Source organism: Nipponia nippon, unplaced genomic scaffold (genome assembly GCF_047370975.1).
Source record: "Nipponia nippon isolate SJK-2023a ecotype South Korea unplaced genomic scaffold, ASM4737097v1 scaffold_38, whole genome shotgun sequence".
NCBI classification, from domain to species: domain Eukaryota; kingdom Metazoa; phylum Chordata; class Aves; order Pelecaniformes; family Threskiornithidae; genus Nipponia; species Nipponia nippon.
The window spans coordinates 765,760-776,230 of NW_028262356.1; the positions used below are offsets into that span (position 1 = coordinate 765,760).

The 10,471-nt window shown below is 46.4% G+C and overlaps 1 long non-coding RNA gene across 1 annotated transcript; it reads left to right on the forward strand.

Moving 5' to 3' along the window:
* Positions 1-1,874: 1,874 nt before the first annotated feature.
* LOC148053643 (uncharacterized) lies at positions 1,875-9,690 on the forward strand. The gene is made up of 3 exons (XR_015707931.1): positions 1,875-1,940; positions 6,194-6,393; positions 9,555-9,690. It is a non-coding gene; the product is annotated as an uncharacterized LOC148053643 (long non-coding RNA).
* Positions 9,691-10,471: the final 781 nt, after the last annotated feature.

Genomic DNA, 10,471 nt, shown 5'->3' on the forward strand with positions numbered 1-10,471 from the left:
GGGGTGCAGTGCAAGCATGCAGGAGGGGTTTAGAAGCCAAGAGCCCAGCTGCTTCATGGAGGAGCAGCCCTGGTGGCTCTTGGGGCTGCCCCTCATTGCCTCATTGGCCAGAAAATTTCTGCCACCTGCAAGTCAGGGCTGCTGCTTCCCCGGAGCCAAGGCCATGGACAACAGCAGGATGTTGTCTTTTCACTGCTGGTCTGTCCTCACTTCCACACTGTCCTGCTGTGCCCTGTATTTGTGTTAACCCTAAATTCTCCTGTAACTTAAGACAGTTTTCTTGTCTCCACAGTGGCACATCCCTGGGGTTGCAGGCAGGATCAGGTAATGCGAACCACTGTGTCAGAGCTGCTGTCCCTTCTGACACCACCGTGACCAAAGGGGCTCCTCAGGGCAGGGCCAGAAGACCAGGTGCCTCTTGCAAAGCTGGTTCCAGGAATACACCCAAGGAGCTGCTCTCTGAATGGGCCTCTTGATGTTTTGGGGTTCTCAACAGATTCAGGGGGACAAACTCAGAGTCCCAGAGTGATCTGTTAGGGACCAAGGGCTGGACCAAGAGCTCTCTTCTTGATGGCATGTGCTCAAGCAGACAGCAACTGGTCTTTGACTTATCTGCCTAGCACTGTCCCACCTGCAGTGAGGCTGATGGCAGATGCCATCCTGGAGAGGAACTGGGATCTGCCAGGAAAGCTCGGGGAACCTCCAAGGACAGCGTGTGAGTCTGGGTGGGGGAGTGGCACCTCATAAAATGAGTGACCATGCAAGGTAATATCTCCCAGAGGAAAAGCTGAACCTGAGGAGCCCATGGGCAAACAAGGGCCCTGCAATGCCAAGAGGCGCTGTGAGGAGCCAGCAGACAAAGGGACATAAGACTGGAGAGTGGTTGAGGACTCCCTCTTGGAAAGCTCCTCCGGCTGGATGTATTGCAGCCCTCCCCTGCCCTTTGTGCCATTGGAGACACCCCACTGTCATGCCAAGCAGTGTCCTTGGCTACTGAGCCATCAGGGAAGATGGAAAGGGGCTCAGCAACAGCAATCCCTTTCTGGCTGGGTCTGCTCCTCACCCCAACCAGCATGGCCAGTGGAGGGTCCCCCCATGGACCCAGGAAACCACAGCCCCTTCCCTCTGCAGAGCAGCACCGCCAGCTCAGGATCCTGTGTGTGAGGAGCATGTGGAAAGAGCCAGGAATGGCCAGCCAGGCCAGCCCAGACATGCTCACCTGGGGAAAGGCTCTTTGGGAAGAACAAACATCCCTGGAGAGGAGCAAGGGAGCATTTCTGTGCCTGCAGGGAGGACTCCATGAGAAGGAGAAACCTCTTTCTGCAGGCACCCACTCAGGGCAGGCTGCTTTGTTGCTGGACCAGGACGCTTGTCCTGGCCTGGGGAGAGGGACTGGCACTGAGGGGGCATGGTCAGCCTGTGGTGGCAATCTCCTGGACCCGAGACCAGTGGTCCTGCAGTTTCACTAACCTCCATTTCCTCATGCCATGTGTGACGGATGTGCTCAAGCCGTTGACCAGACTAGTGGTAGTTTGGTGCAGGCTCCGAAAGAGGTAAAGCCCTGAGCTCCTCTAGTTTCAATCTGTTCTCTCAAAACCCACAAAGGAGACGAGCGACACCGTGAGCATCGATGCCCATGAGCTTGGAATGCCAATCATGCGATTAACACATGAACAGCAGGTGGCTTTTTTTTTTTTTCCAAGACTCATTTATCAGGGAACAGAGAAAGCTGTGGGTATGACGAATCTCCTACAGACCTTTTCCGTTGCATGTAATTTGACTACGAGCCAACCACTTCATCCTATAAATATGACAGCCTAAGTGAGCCGCCTTTGAGCTCTCCCTGTTAGGCAGTTTGGCTGCATGGTGATGATCTCCCCTTGAGCTGGGACAACTCTCAAGGGGAGGCAGAGAGACCTTTTACCAGTGACAGATCTCTGGTAAGCGACCGCTATCGCACATAACCTTGTAGTAAGGTAACTTTCATTTTGTCTTGGTAACTTTGATTGCATGCTGAATCGATGCTAAGGAAATATAACATAAGCTTTGCATGTACAATCCCTTAGACATAAACCCTTGACCAAGTCTGAGACTAAGATTGGACCTAGCCGCACCTAAGCTCCATCAGGAGTTTAGGAAGCAAGGGGGGGTTTACTCTGAACCTCGTGACCCAACGGGAGGCTCTTCCTTACTCTGTGCATCTCCGGTCCCTCGTGAATCATTCTAACTCGAGTGTAACTCAGTTCTCCTTTGTATGATTCTTCCATGCAGTAATTAATGGAGAGAATCTTGCCATCGAACTTTGTTAAGTCGCACTGTTACTTCATCATATTAAAACCACTTTTGCTAATACCTTTGTCGGTGTTTCCTTAAGTGGTCTATAATCACCCATTCATGAAAAATTGGCATAGGCGGCAGGATCCTAACTCAGAATTTGCAACACAAGGTCAGACAGCGGGGCAGGAGCGCCCCGGGCCATGCCGGGAGCTGCTGTCCTGGGGCGTGGGGCTGCCAGGTGGCCACATTGGTCTCGGGAGGTGCAGTCTCTTCTCCAGCTGCGGCATGGCTGAGGCGAGGGCTGGGGATGTCCATGGGCTGAGCGAGGCCCTTGGGCGGGTGTAGGGGTGTCTCCTGCCTGCTGGCCCCCCAGCGTGGCGGGGGGAGGACTCCAAGCTGGAGCCGGTCCCAGCTGGGGCAGCCCCAGGAGTGACCCAAGAGCTGGGGCATGGAAGGAGATGGAGACGGACCCCCCCCCCCCCCCCCCCCGGGTCACAGGCACCGGGCACCCCAAATCCCAGAGCCCCCCTGAGCCGCCCCGGCATTTTTAGTTGCTACAACAGTAGGAGTAATGTGTTTTTCTGTTGACTCGTACAGGGCTTTCGCTACAACTGCCCTGTTCAGGGACTGCGAATATTCAGCTGCCTGGGAAAGTCGCCAGCCAGATTATTATTGTTCAAGCCTTTTTCCCCTTGCTAGAAAACACTTCATTTTTAAGTACGCTCTTGCATCGGCAAGGTCCAGGCAGCGGGGATTGTTTTCTGTAGGGAGCAGCCTGATGAATCTAGGCTGCTGCTGTGCAGCGGCAGGGCCGAACACTTCTCCGGCAAGCGCTTGGTCAGTGGTTTCGCAGGGACGGTCAGCCCGACGGGAGCTTGCTGGCTTTGCTGCTTTGGCGGCCGCCTCGGAGTAGGAGGGGACAAATGTTCTGCCTTCCTGGCTGGCATCTGACCGTAATGTGTAATGAGAATCTCGTGTCCTTCAGGAGTGAAAAATGGAGTGTAGTATTTTCTAGGGATTTTTTTTGTTAGATCTCTGGGATTCACGTGACCTTTAATAGCCAGTTGGTGGGATTTAAGCATATCTTTAAAGTTAAGCACATGCTAACTGCTACCCTGAGGTGCAGCTGGAATCCACTTGTGAGCCCCCGTTCTCACCACACTGGAGAAAGCAAATCTTTTTTTCTTTGGTGATGAAAGCAACTCAGGGAGTTTCACTGAAGTGCAGCACCTTTTTTAACGTCAGGTCTCAAGTAGCACCAGTCCTACCTCAGAACGCATCCTTCCCCAGTCTTACACAAAACGGAAAGGATATATCAAACCGATGCCACAAACATATCCTGCACTTTTATCTTGCCTGCAACGTCGGGACATGGCCCTGCTGGGCCACCTCCGCCACTCTGCATGGGAAAAAAGGTGGTATCTTTACATGCCGGGATAAGGACTTAGCTTTTTTTTTTTTTAAGCGACTTTAGACACGGCCTTAGGTTGGCTGCATTAAGTTGGTTTGCTTCACAGTTGGTCACAAGGAGGAAAACTGTAAACTCCGATATGGGCTTTGGCGTTTTCTCGTTACTGTGTAAACTCATTTACTTTATCTTCTCATGACCTGGCAAGCAGAAGCTATCACTTCATTTTAGGCCTTGATCTAGCAGTCACAAAAATCAACATTGAAAGTCTTTCTGAGATTTGGATCAGGCCCCGACATGAATTTTATGAAACTGCTTCTTGGCCACTGTTTAACTTTTTCCATGTTTTTTTTTTTCTTCATTTATCTTGAGTGTTGAAACGCTGAAAGGGGCCGATGTGTTGTCCTCCTTCAGTTTGCTCCCCCCGCTTTGGGGAGTGTGGTTAATGTTCTCCTCTTGGCTTTGCGAAGGGAAAAATCCATTCATACCCCACCTGACTTGAATTGCTGTTGTTGGAAACCCATTAAAAGCTTATTGCAGCCTCGTCTCGCAAATGGCATGCATTCTGGTTCTCATTTGATAGGCAGCCTGTTGGCTTGTTCAAATTACTCCGTCGAACAATTCAATTACTCAAAGCGGCGATGCTGATATGAAGAGCTTACGCGCTTCATTGCTAGCGATTCCGTGCTTTTCACTCTGCAGGCTGGAAATGTGATTTGTGTTGGGGCTGTGGCTTTAACAAGGGAAGACCAAGCTGTTTCTCTGTGTATTTCTTTTCCACCTCTTCCCTTATCCCCTCCCTCCCTTTCCCTCCGTGAGGCTGTTTTTGTGGTGTGCCCTCACTGGCGAAATGAGCTCCCACACCAAACGGAGGGAAAGAGAAAAGGGGCAAGGTGAGAGGTGTCGCAGTCCTTAGTTCGCAGATTTAATACGTAGGCCCTGTTTAAAAAATACAGCGTGTGTGTGGGTCAGCGGTCCCTGCGTGTTTTTATTATTTATAGCCATTTCTATAGATACAGGACTTCACACACTGGGTTCACACGGTGCTGTGCTTCTTGTAAACCGAATCACTTTTATCCTTGCTACAGTCTGGGGGTAGCAAGTGCCAGCTGATAGATTAAGATGGAAATGAAAGAAGCAATATGCATGCGGTGATGATCCTGCCACAAGGCATGCTGTTTATCCGTCTGGGAAAACAGTGCAGTGACTCTGTCAGAGGAGAAAGTTTTCAGCGCTATTTCTGTATCTGATACCCAAGGGGTTTTTTTCCCCTCCGCGTGTGTTTCTGTGCAGGCACGTGCATGAAGCATCGGTGTTTCTCTGTGCCGTAACTGGGACAGATGACAGCTGGGTGGGTGGGAACCTGTGCAATCACGAATGAAACTCCCTGCCCTGCCAGGTACTTCAGTGTAAAACAGCATTTCTGGTCGTTTGCTGCCATCGAGAGCTACCGAGTGCATGGGAAGGTGGTGGGTTCCTCCTCCCTGTGGTCGGAACAGGTCCTTACTGGGTAGCCTCCCACAGAAGCCATTGCTGTACGCCCTTATCAGTTGTTAGACAAACATCTGCAGCTGGTATGTGCGACACGTTCCTCCGATTTTTTCATTCTCCACCTTGCATAGCAACACTTTTAAAAAAATGTGCTCTCTTTATTGCTGTTAACGTTCAAAAATCTTGCTTTGCTCTGGTCAGTAAGGTATTTGGAAAACATCACTGTTGAATTTTGAGCATAAAATAGGTTCCCATCCTTCCGCCTACCCCCCAAACTGTGTGGGGTCCAGACCTCTTCCCCTTTCCCCTCTAGGTGTAGCCTGGCTTCGTTTGTTTTGCTGCCTCATGCCAAGAATATAGCAAACAAATGAGATGTGCGCTGTGTGCTCCAGGCCAAAGAAAGTTTTAAACGGTCCCAGTTTATGTTATGCAGCCATGCAGCATGGTACATTTTGGAAGGAACCCTGGGACGATGTATCAGAAGTTACTGAAAATGAGATGATACTGATTGTGGTTTATTTTCAGTGCCTGGTTTGGGAAAGAATATACTCAAATAGCCTAAAATATTGAACTATTAGAGAAAAATGAGTGCAAGGTAAGGATCATCATGCTGCATTTACTGCTAAAAGTATGTTTTCATTTCATTCAAACTACCGAGTAAGCAAAGATTGTACCTGCAAAAGAATTCGAATAGCTGTTGCTATTTCCCAGAGTGAGCGTACAAGCACTGGGGAGCAGTTTGCAGGATCAGAACTTCAGCTTGCTCTGGGTGATAAACCCTCAGGGAAGGAAAGAGAAACCCCACTCTTTTTAAATACAGCTCTACTTATCGTAATATTTCTTCTTGTTAGATTGTGTTGACGGTCAGACTCGAAGCACATGATTAAACTGTTAAAAACCCATGATATTTAAGGATTATTTGCTGTATTAAATCCTCTTACAAGTGGTGCGCTCCTGTCCTGTGGATAGTATAATGTCGTGGTGGGCATGACTGGTAATTTTCCTTTTCTTTTCTAGTACAAGGATGCATTTATGAAGGCAAATCCAGGGTACAAGTGGTGCCCTACAACAAACCAACCTGTGAAAACCCAGGCATCTACTGTTACAAATAGGAAAAAGCTATGGGCTTTTGCTTAAGACTCTGCAAAAGATTTACCAAGCCGGAGGACAGTGACAAAAAAGTGAAAAAATGCCACAGAATAACTTCGGGATGGCAGGTGAGATTTCCATCCATGTTCCTCAGATGTAGCAGTCTCATCTGTTTGAGGATGCGGCTTTGGAATCGAACTGCAGGACCAGTTTTCTTTACTGCCCACGGTACAGTAGTGCAAATGCCTTCCATGTCCCAAATTAAGTTGCCAAGACTCTAGTTAAACAGCTGCATAATAACCTAAAATTTTCGTTAGTGCATGATAGCTTTCAAGAGTTGAGTCCAGATATGTCGCATATCATAACCCATAGCCCAGTCGGGGTCCAGATTTGATTGATTTTTAGTTCAGGCTTATCTGCTCTTAGAGATCTTCATTTTCTAGTCCAAAAGGAAAATGCTGATGGTGCATTCTTTTTCTCTTTCATAGAGTGATGTATTATGTTCACTAATTTGCTGTTTACAAAAATAATTTATGGGTCTCTGTGAAGTTGGAGGTGTTAATGTTCTTGTGGATGAATGTACCAGTGGAGTTAACTTTTTGTATTTAAATCAAGAGAAGCGTAATTTAATTTCACTGAAAATGTGTTCTTTTGCCCATCGTACCTTGGAGGTGTGGATTCTAACCTCTTAAACATTTAAAAAACGCCAAACAAATCCATCCATTTCACCTAAACTGGTGAAACGCAGATAATCTCTCACTGATATCCACAAATAACAGAACTGTTGCAATCATGACCTTGAAATACAGACATCAATGTTAAATACTGGCAGCTTAAGTACCTAACAGTCAAGGTAGAAAATAATTTTTCCCCCAACATCCTTTTTTTATTTCTTTTTCTTTTTTGCCTTTCAAAATTTCTAATTTTATAAACACCGATGTATTTGAAACTCTGCCGTATCCTACCTATTTTTTGACAAGTTTGTGGTAGATAGGACTTTTCTGCTTAGAGAGGCTAGACAGAGAAGTGGAAGAAGAGTGGGGTGACTCCTGTAAATGCAGAAGAGGGCAATACTATTTAGGGAGAAGAGTTATTAAGCTTAAAGGTGTGGACACCAGAAAAAATGTGTGCCACCTGGTCCTGAGTAAATTTAAGTTGAATACTGGAAGAAAACTCTTAATGCTCAGAATACGTGGGTTTTGCAACAGCCTTCTGATGGAAATAAAGAAAGTAGAAAGCAACCAGCCAACCCCTTATTGCTTAATATGGAGTTCAGTACGTTTATGATGGCCCTGGAGATCTCTTCCGATCTCTCCTTCCTCCAAATTAACTGCTTCTTCAGGCATTGTCTTTCAAGATCTGTGTTCCCTTTTCACTTTTGGTTTACTCTGACGTCCTCTTGTTTGAAGGACTGAACCATTGCTGATCAAGTATTTTGATGGCAAAAAGTGTTATGCTGACGGCATCGCTTCAGTTGTGAATTGTGCTTAGGCACTTGCTGACCCTTCCCATTTTCCGTCTCCATTTCTTCTTGTTACTAGATCCTACACTTCTGATAGTGCCTTCTCTCTTTGTAGACACTTAATACCTTTTGTTGCCTTTTTTATTTAAAAGTAAGAAGTTTAAAAAAAAAAACAAGCAACACCCCCCTTCTACCTGCTCATCACAGTAAGGGAAAAAATTAATTCCAGTTGAATATTGGGTTTGAAGGCAGATGCTCCTCAGGCTGTATTAAGACAATGAGCCACTCTTCTATCTGTGCGATAGTGGATGAGCTTGGTTTATTCACATTGCTTTCCTCTGCTTCTGTTTACTGCTGTTCTAAGAGAGTATTGGAAAAAATGTACCCTGTGTATGTTAGCGTGAGATGCTGCCTGACGGAGACCTTTTGGCAGCATCTGTGGTATTGACTTAAACAGCACCAGTGAGCGTTCCTGTGAACTAGACCTTGATCATCTGTAGGGCTAAATCGCTTGGAGGTTGACAGGTACAGGTTTGGCCCACGTCAGCTGAAAAGCTCAACAAATTCCTCAGCGCTGCTCACGAGGGAGAATGGGCCAGGGCATTTCCCAGCAGGCATTTTGGAAGCAGCTATTCTGCATCCAATTTTTGCATAACAAAATGCAACCAAATGGACAAGGGTAATTGTGCCAGTTGGCCTTCATTTCAGGGAATGGTCCCGGGCATATGTAATTTATTGTTGTAGAGAGAGTTTTTGTACAGTTCAGTGAAAGGAAATCAGAAAACCTGAGTGCATGCTTAGTGAGACCTGGGGAAAGTTACTTATCGTTGGTGTCTCATCATTGCTGAAGCTGGTGTCTCAGCAATACAGCAAGGGTAATGCTTCTCTTTCTCTCACACCTGGCTGTTGTGCAAGACATTTGGGCCACAGACTGTCTCCCTCTCTCTAGATGACACTCTCTTAAATTGGGCCCCTGCATTGCTTCCAAGGCACTCCCCCAAAACCAGACAATTTGTCTTCATGATGATGAAAAGCAACCGCTGTTCTGAGTGGAAAAGCCACTCCACGAGTAATGCAGCGCCAGTGTTCCTTGCTTGCACTTCTTCTTGTCGTCTTCCGAGCTCCTGAGGTGCAGGAAGGCTGGAGGCAAGAAGCTGTCAGCATCAAATACTTGGACAAAGAACATTTATATCTCCATTTTACTTTCCTCCATTATATATTGTATTGGCAGGGCAACAAGTAGGCAGGCAGCTTGCCTAGCCAGTGCCTGTGCGGTTCTGGCACAGAGGAGCAAGTGCTTCATGCTTCCGAGCTGTCAGGCTGGCACTTTCCACCACTAAATGCAGCTCTAAATTAAAGCTAAATGAAAATAAAAATTTTGCTTCGGAGCTCGATCACGTCATTTTTGTTCCATCCTTTCACTCGTTCAGTGGCTAAGGAAGGGAACCGGTCCCTTGGTAGGAGCATCCACTGAGTTACAAATGTGTGATATTAGAGCATCTTTGTGTGTATTTATACATGAGATCATTACAGTTGCTGTTTTGAAGACACCCATCTCTGTAGTACATAAAACCTCTGGCAGTAAAATTGTAAATCCACGCAATGAGTGTTAAGCACACAAAGCCAATTAAATCCTTCGACCAGCTTTGAAAACCTCTCCCAGAGGGTACAGAAATGGTTATTTGAGATTTTCTTGAACTGGCTTTTATGGCAGCTTGCTTAGAGTGTCTGCGACAAGTAGTCTTCTGGGGGTATAACGCTGCAAATGGTAGGTTCTTTAAACAAGCAAATGAGTAAACTTAAGACTTGGGTTTACTCTTTTAACAGGTCCTACACAAATGGGAGGCCGGATTAGGCTGCTTGTAGCCGGGGAACATGCCCTGACTGCACAAGAAGTAAGGAACTCTCCTCTCTCCCTTACCATGAGCCCTCCGTTTAAAAAGATCTCCGAAGAGGACTATCTGACCAGCGGGAAATGAAATTTAAGACGCATACCTCAGGTGGGACTGACGTGTGAGCCCTGTGATATGACTCTTGTATCCCAACCCTGAACGTCGATTTTGGGCCCTGTTTTTGTAGCAGTTCAATATTAATTCTGCTGATGGAATATTTGATCAGACCAGGCAAGTCTGCCCCCTGAGAGGATGTTGTCGCAGGTGGAATGGTTGCAATGCAGTGACTGTGCTAACAAACAGGTGGTTTGCAAACTCTTTTGGGCAAGGATTTCACATGTTTGTGTAATGCCTCACACAACTGTGGCCTTGGCACTAACAGCAAAACAAATAGCGGATAATTTCCATACAGTCAGTGTCACTATGTATGCATTCTAAAATCATGCAAGTGCTAACAAGCAATTGAAGTACTGCAGGATATTCCTCTTCACTAAGTCTTTATGGTTAAGAAGTTTGTAGTTCAGTTGCCATTACAAATATTTTGTTTTTACGGAGTCTAGTAAATAAAAGTTTTCCTGCTTATCTCTGGTAGCGCAGAGACCTCTGATCTTTCTTTAGTCTGGTTATTAGTTATGATCTATTTTTTGGGCCAGCTTTGAAAATTGTTCAAAAAGTGGCTTGTACGTTGAGTAAAATAGATAGTCACTGCCATAAATCTCTAGACTGGAAAGAAGAACCATGGAAGCAAGGAAGGTTTCTTTTTTCTTTTTTTTTTGTTGTTATTGGGAGGAAAAGCAATAATTACCTATCTCTGTGTGATACACCCAAAATGTGTAGCGTGTTTGAAATGGA